The sequence below is a fragment of the Panulirus ornatus genome, chromosome 19, assembly GCF_036320965.1.
Source record: "Panulirus ornatus isolate Po-2019 chromosome 19, ASM3632096v1, whole genome shotgun sequence".
Lineage (NCBI taxonomy): Eukaryota > Metazoa > Arthropoda > Malacostraca > Decapoda > Palinuridae > Panulirus > Panulirus ornatus.
The window spans coordinates 4,135,830-4,142,891 of record NC_092242.1 but is presented as its reverse complement, the minus strand read 5'-3'; positions in this window follow the sequence as shown (position 1 = coordinate 4,142,891).

The following is a 7,062-nucleotide window of genomic DNA, read 5'->3' as shown; positions in this document are numbered from 1 at the left end:
TCAGAAGGCGGTAACTTAAAGACCACATGTTGCATATATAATTAAATATCTATCTATTAGACATATGGACATTACTTTGAAACACACTGGTAAATCAAGAATCAGTCACATTTCATCAGAATTATCTCACAGTGAGTTAGGATGAAATAAGTTTGACAGCTGTTACCTAAGGCATGCAACTCATGACGATATATTGATTAAGCTGGGGAGGATTCCCACACCAGGCAGCCTCTGCAATGGGCTTTTTCAAGCAACTAGTGCAGTCTATGCATAGTTTTAAGATGGCTCTTGTTATTCTACGTTAAAGTGATCTGACTATCCCAAGATCATACATGAAATCTCATACTGATATCTTGAAACAAGTCTTACTTAATTGTTAAAGAAAGTATATCAGTGTTTTTTTCTATCAACTGATGTAGTCTACAATTTCAAAATGGCTCGCGTTCTTTTACGTTTATATACTTTGTCTATTTAAGGGCAATAGATAAAAACTCATATCGATAATGTCTCTTGAGTATACAAATCTGGTTCTTCAATTTAAATTCATGGCATGGAAAAGTACGTGAAATAGGAAAATGAGGCATTTTCAGTGAATTTATGACGTTTTATGCCTTCCATTAAGAAATGCAGCCTAGCCCAATTCTCTTGAATAAAATATCAATAATTTCATTATTTACGTGTCTTAGTTTAAAGAAGACCGGGAGAACTTACACCAATTAATCATCTGATATGTCTCATCATCAGACATGAGTTGTACAAGGCAAAATGTGCTTCCTTGATTCACTCACGGGTGGCAGGATATCAGGTGACCAGATGAAGATGGTCGTCATTATCTACAGGAAGCGCTTACTTATGATTTTAGATCCTAACAAGAGTACTTTATGCTATACTTAATCGTATATGATTTCAAATGTTATTCATATAGCTTTATCCTATTCAGCCTGACGTATTGTTGCCGCCATAAACATAGAGGAATTTCTTCCGTTTGTCTTGAGAGTATCAGCAGTGGAAGGATTAAGCGATTCAGTCCGCTACTTTGATATTATTTTTTTGATCTAAAGACAGAAATTCATGAACTTCATGTTTTGCCCAGCTCCTTAAATGTCTTCCTTTTATAGAGACTGGTTATACTTTTCAGTCATTATTTCTATTGGGTCTAGTCCTAAATATATATATATATATGTATATATATATATATATATATATATATATATATATATATATATATATATATTGGAAAGGATCACAACTTTGCGCGTAATCAAGTATATTCCTGAGTCCACTGGGAAAATGAAACACCGTGGCGGGGTGGCGACAGAGTAGATGAAGGCAGCAAGTTTGAATATGTACATGTGTATATATGTATATGTCTTTGTATGTATATGTATGTATACGTTGAGATGTATATGTATCTATGTGTGCGTGTACGGTCATTTATGTACATACATGTGTATGTGGGTGGGTTGGGCCATTCCTCGTCTGTTTCCTTGCGCTACCTGCTGATGCGGGAGACGGCGATTAAGTGTAAGAAAACACATTGTGTGTGTGTGTGTGTGTGTGTGTGTGTGTGTGTGGATGGGTCATTCGTCTGTTTCCTGGCGTTACCTCGCTGACGCAGGAAACAGCGATCATCATAAGATAGATAATAGACAATACATACAAACTCCGCGAGTGGAAGTTAGTGTTAGCGTGGCCGTCTTCACCGTCAGTATATCAGTTAGGGAAAAGTAGCAGAATATCCTCAAAGAATGTCTCACTTCACAGACATTCACTGTGTCCTGCTACGGGTCTACTGCAACCATGGGCTGTATGAGCTCTTGGAAACTGGGTCCAGAAGTAACGCCAGGACCCTTAAAAGACATTGGCATTTCCCTATGGTTAATCCGTAGCTGGGGACGGTAAGCGCCTTGAGAACGACAGATCTAGCCTTACGTGTAAAGGGAGTGCCCTTGATCTGCCCTGTTAGTTATAAGGCTAAGGCATCATACCCAAAGCTAGTATCATGGTTGTATCATGGCGGATAACGCGTCCATATGTTCAAGAAGATTAGAAATGCTTTTAATTCGCATTGAAACTACAACTCATATCCAATTTACAACATCAAAAACACGGTAGTTGGCTAACTGATGTTATTGGTGTATAGAATTATATAACCCTCAACTATTTCCCAATGTACATTCTCGTGTGCAACATGGGTATGGTACCGGTCTGCTAGAGGAAGGGGCTGGAGGAACGAGTCTGGAATGTTCTAGTTCAAGTACCTCCGCCAACGGGCCCACCCGCAGCCCCGCCTCCCTCTACAGAGGTGGGGAGAGGGGAGGGCTCGGCAGGGGAGGCGTCCCTGGCCTTGTCAACACCCTGATCCATCCCTCCTCGGGGGATCCATGGGTCTCAAACTCCTGAGGACGCCCCTGGGACGACATTCCTCTCCCTATCTAAGCTAGCCACTTCCCCCTTTTTACTACGTCTCTCTCTCTCTCTCTCTCTCTCTCTCTCTCTCTCTCTCTCTCTCTCTCTCTCTCTCTCTCTCTCTCCCTTAGACAACACACAGTGTTATCCATTATACACGTAATGCTTTCTGTTCTCACTTTCATGTTTCGAGCAGCAGTAGTGTTCTTACCCTGACGGTGTCGAAGAAGCATTACTTTTGTGTCTCCCTGACCAAAGGAAATGTCACCCTGATCATGTTAAAGCCGCGGTGATCCCTCCTTCCCTCCCTCCCCCTGACCGTGTTTAAGCAGGATTGATCCCTCCCGCCCTGACCTTGGTAAACCAGTAGTGTTCCCTCCCTGACTATGTTGAAGCAGTGGTGTTCCCTCCCTGGCCGTGTTAAAGCAGCCAGGCCATATTAAAGCAGCAGCGTTCCCTCCCTAAACATTCTAAAGCTGCCGTGTTTATACCCTGATCATGTTAAAGCGGCAGTGTTCCCTCCCTGACAATGTCAAAAGAGCAGCGTTTCCTCCCTGACTATAATGAAGCAGCAGTGTTCCTGACCGCAGTGAACAACATTGTTTCCTGGGAGACCATGTTAAGACAGCAATGTTCCCTCCCTGACCGTGTTAGAATGAGGGATTTCTCCCTGACCGCCTTAACATGACATTGTTCCCTTCATGACTGCATCAAAACAGCGGCATTTTCTCCCTGTCCGTCAAAGCGGCATTGTTCCCTCCCTGACTATGGACGTGCTAGTGTTCCTTTCCTGGTTTTGTTAGAGCCAGTGTTCACTTCTTGCTCAGGCTGGAGCAGCAGTGTGCCCATCTGCACCATGATAAAGAAGCAATGATCCATTTAGGAGCCCGTAGATGGCCCCTCTAACCTAGGGTAGCAGGGCTCTTAGATGGCCCCTCTAACCTAGGGTAGCAGGGCTCTTAGATGGTCCTTCTAACCTAGGGTAGCAGGGCTCTTAGATGGCCCTTCTAACCTAGGGTAACAGGGTTCTTAGATAGCCCCTCTAACCTAGGGTAGCAGGGCTCTTAGATAGTCCTTCTAACCTAGGGTAGTAGGGCTCTTATATGGCCCCTCTAACATAGGGTAACAGGGCTCTTAGATGGCCCCTCTAACCTAGGGTAACAGGACTCTTAGATGGCCCCTCTAACTTAGGGTAACAGGGCTGTTAGATGACCCCTCTAACCTAAGGTAGCAGGGCTCTTAGATGGCCCCTCTAACCTGGGGTAGCAGGGCTCTTAGATGGCCCCTCTAACCTAGGGCAGTAGGGCTCTTAGATAGCCCCTCTAACCTAGGGTAGCAGAGTTCTTAGATGGCCTCTCTAACCTAGGGTAGCAGGGCTCTTAGATGGCTCCTCTAACCTAGGGTAACAGGGCTGTTAGATGGCCCCTCTAACTTGGGGTAACAGGGCTGTTAGATGACCCCTCTAACCTAGGGTAGCAGGGCTCTTAGATGGCCCCTCTAACCTAGGGTAGCAGGGCTCTTAGATGGCCCCTCTAACCTAGGGTAGTAGGGCTCTTAGATAGCCCCTCTAACCTAGGGTAGCAGGGTTCTTAGATGGCCCCTCTAACCTAGGGTAGCAGGGCTCTTAGATGGCTCCTCTAACCTAGGGTAACAGGGCTCTTAGATGGCCCCTCTAACCTAGGGTAACAGGGCTGTTAGATGGCCCTGGTGGTAAGCGAGCGAGTCCCTCCATAAATACCTATTGTCCACCCTCACCACACCATTAATGGTAGCCCTCATCCTGACAATGTCATCACCTCGCCTCACCCACTGACATCATATACAAATATTCCGCAGCCTAGCCTGCTCAGACCACGCGCGTATCATTATTTTGATCGATCCAGAAAGAAATCATATACAAAATAGGGCAGAAAGAAATTATATACAAAATAATGCAGACACTAAAATATTTCATCATACCAGGTGAAAAAGCCATGTGGTTTGTTCCCTTAGGCAAGGAGGCGTCCATGAAACAAAGGCATGAAGGCCATGCGTGGGAAATGCTCATACAATCAACCCCTGAGGCTTGTGACGTCATCAGCTCCTGCTGGTGTGCTCTATAAGAATTTTCAGAACGTCAGAAGAGCGGCTGTGTCCTGCCCGACACCACACCTGTGATTTTGATCACGTATCATTCTGTCTGTCTGTATGTCTAACGCCTCAAATGGGTGGCCACGGCAACAGAGTCTCCATCGATAAAGCACTCCACTGCTGCTGCTTCTTAGCCTTTTTATGCCTCACCCTTAAAAGGCCACTGGCAAAGGGCTCCAGCCTAAAGTTCCTAATGACTACTTCTATTCAATGCTCCTACCTACTAATTTTACCTTGTGGTTCTACCTAATAATCCTGCCTTAAATGTTCCTGCTTACTACTTCTATCTACTGCTCCGACCATTTGGCAAAAGGCAGGGCTAGCGCATAGTGCTCACCACAGGAAAATCTAGTTATGTAGTAGAATGAGCTGAGCGAGTTAGGTCTTGTCAAGTGTTACATATGATTAGGAGAGATTGCATGTTGGTGACAGAATGCCAGTAGTCCACATGTTAGTGAAGAAGAGAGAAAAGACAGCAACCTGGGTCAGAGGAATGCAACTTGACAACCACCGAAGTGTAGGTTTACCGAGCAGGCGTCACAGGTACCCGGGCAGGTTGTACTGGTAACATACCTTCCTGGTCGTTAGCACTCCTTACGGTAACCATGTAGCCTAGTGGGTGGGGCACTAGCCTCAGCCAGCAGAGAGAGAGAGAGAGAGAGAGAGAGAGAGAATCATTGATCTCTCAAGGTCAAAACATTTACATATTTCCCGTTTGTGAAAAGTGTAAATTTTGGGACCACATTTTGAGCATAACCAGAATTATACGATGTTATGGATTTGTCTTTCCCTGCCATGTATATATATATTATATATATATATATATATATATATATATATATGAAAAATTTGGTCGCTACACAAAAGAATCTGGTATTTAGACAATTTCACGTCTCGAATTATCCAGGTTAAACCAAATTTCCCCTGCAAGCCAAGACACCGTCGAGTGGCTATGGTCAGTTGGGTTAATTAGGTTACGCGCTTTATCCTTGCTGGTCTCGAGTTCATGTCCTCTTTTATTCTTATGTTCTCGCTGGTCTCGTGTGCATGTTTCTTTTGCTTTCGCTCAAGTCTCGTTTTCTTGTCCTCGCCGGTGTCTTGCACATATCCCGGTGGGTCTCGCGCCTGTCTTCTTGCTAGTCTCGCGATTCTATTTCTCTATTTCGTTAACAGTGAGCCAAGAGGCCGCTTTCCTTGCCCTGCTAGGCTGCGGTCAGCTATGGCTTCAGTAATTGGCCCAACAAGGTAAGCACTCGCTCTCTCTCGTTTTCCAACATGTCAGAAAATGGTGAACCAGGTCACCCTGACACGCCCTCTAGGGGTCACTCCCAGGATCCATATATATATATATATATATATATATATATATATATATATATATATATATGAAAGGCAAGCAATTTCTATGACTGGTCAAGACTGAGTGCGTAATGAGGTGCCATCGTTCCCAATACAGCCGGTAACCAGCATGGCAACAACCCCTCATGGCAACAAGCGACCCATGGGCATGGCAACAGAGCTGGCAACAGGCGCGAGGCACGGCTCAAGAAGCTGGTAGAGTGAGCAAATACCTGACGAGTCTCCTGGTCATCTTCGGTACACCCGGCACACGGAACACACCGAGAACACGAAACACTCGGAACACACGCAACGCTCAGGACACAGGGAACACGGAACACAGAGCATACGGGGAGCAACCGGAGGAGAGAGAGAGAGAGAGAGAGAGAGAGAGAGAGAGAGAGGACACGAGATACAACCGGAACGGAGATAACCCGAGACTGGAGAGACCCGGGACACATGGGTCTCGCACCATCAGCCATTACCCACCCATCTACTCACATACGATTCATAAAAATCTACATCACCTAACTTCTAAGGAAACATTACACTTAGTACGTAGCTTTTTCCCTATCATATTTTTTTTTTTTGTGTCGACAGACGGAATGAGTAATTAAACATCTAAGAACCGTGACTCTTGTGCCTTCCCTGATGTGATTATTACACGAAAGTGCACTTAGTAACTTGTGTTTCATTTTCCCCGTGGACCCTTAGGAATATATATATATATATATATATATATATATATATATATATATATATATATATATAATTCATTTATTTATTTATTCTATATTCATCATACTTTGTCGCTGTCTCCCGCGTTTGCGAGGTAGCGACAAGAATGGATGAAGGAAGCAAGTATGAATATGTAAATGTGTATATATGTATATGTCTGTCTATATATATGTATGTATACGTTGAAATTTATAGGTATGAGTATGTGCGTGTGTAGGCGTTTATGTATATACATGTGTATATGGGTGGGTTGGGCCATTCTTTCGTCTGGTATATAAATATATATATATATATATATATATATATATATATATATATATATATATATATATATATATATATATGGAAAGCTGTGTAGGTATGTATATTTGCGTGTGTGGACGTATGTATATACATGTGTATGGGGGTGGGTTGGGCCATTTCTTTCGTCTGTTTCCTTGCGCTACC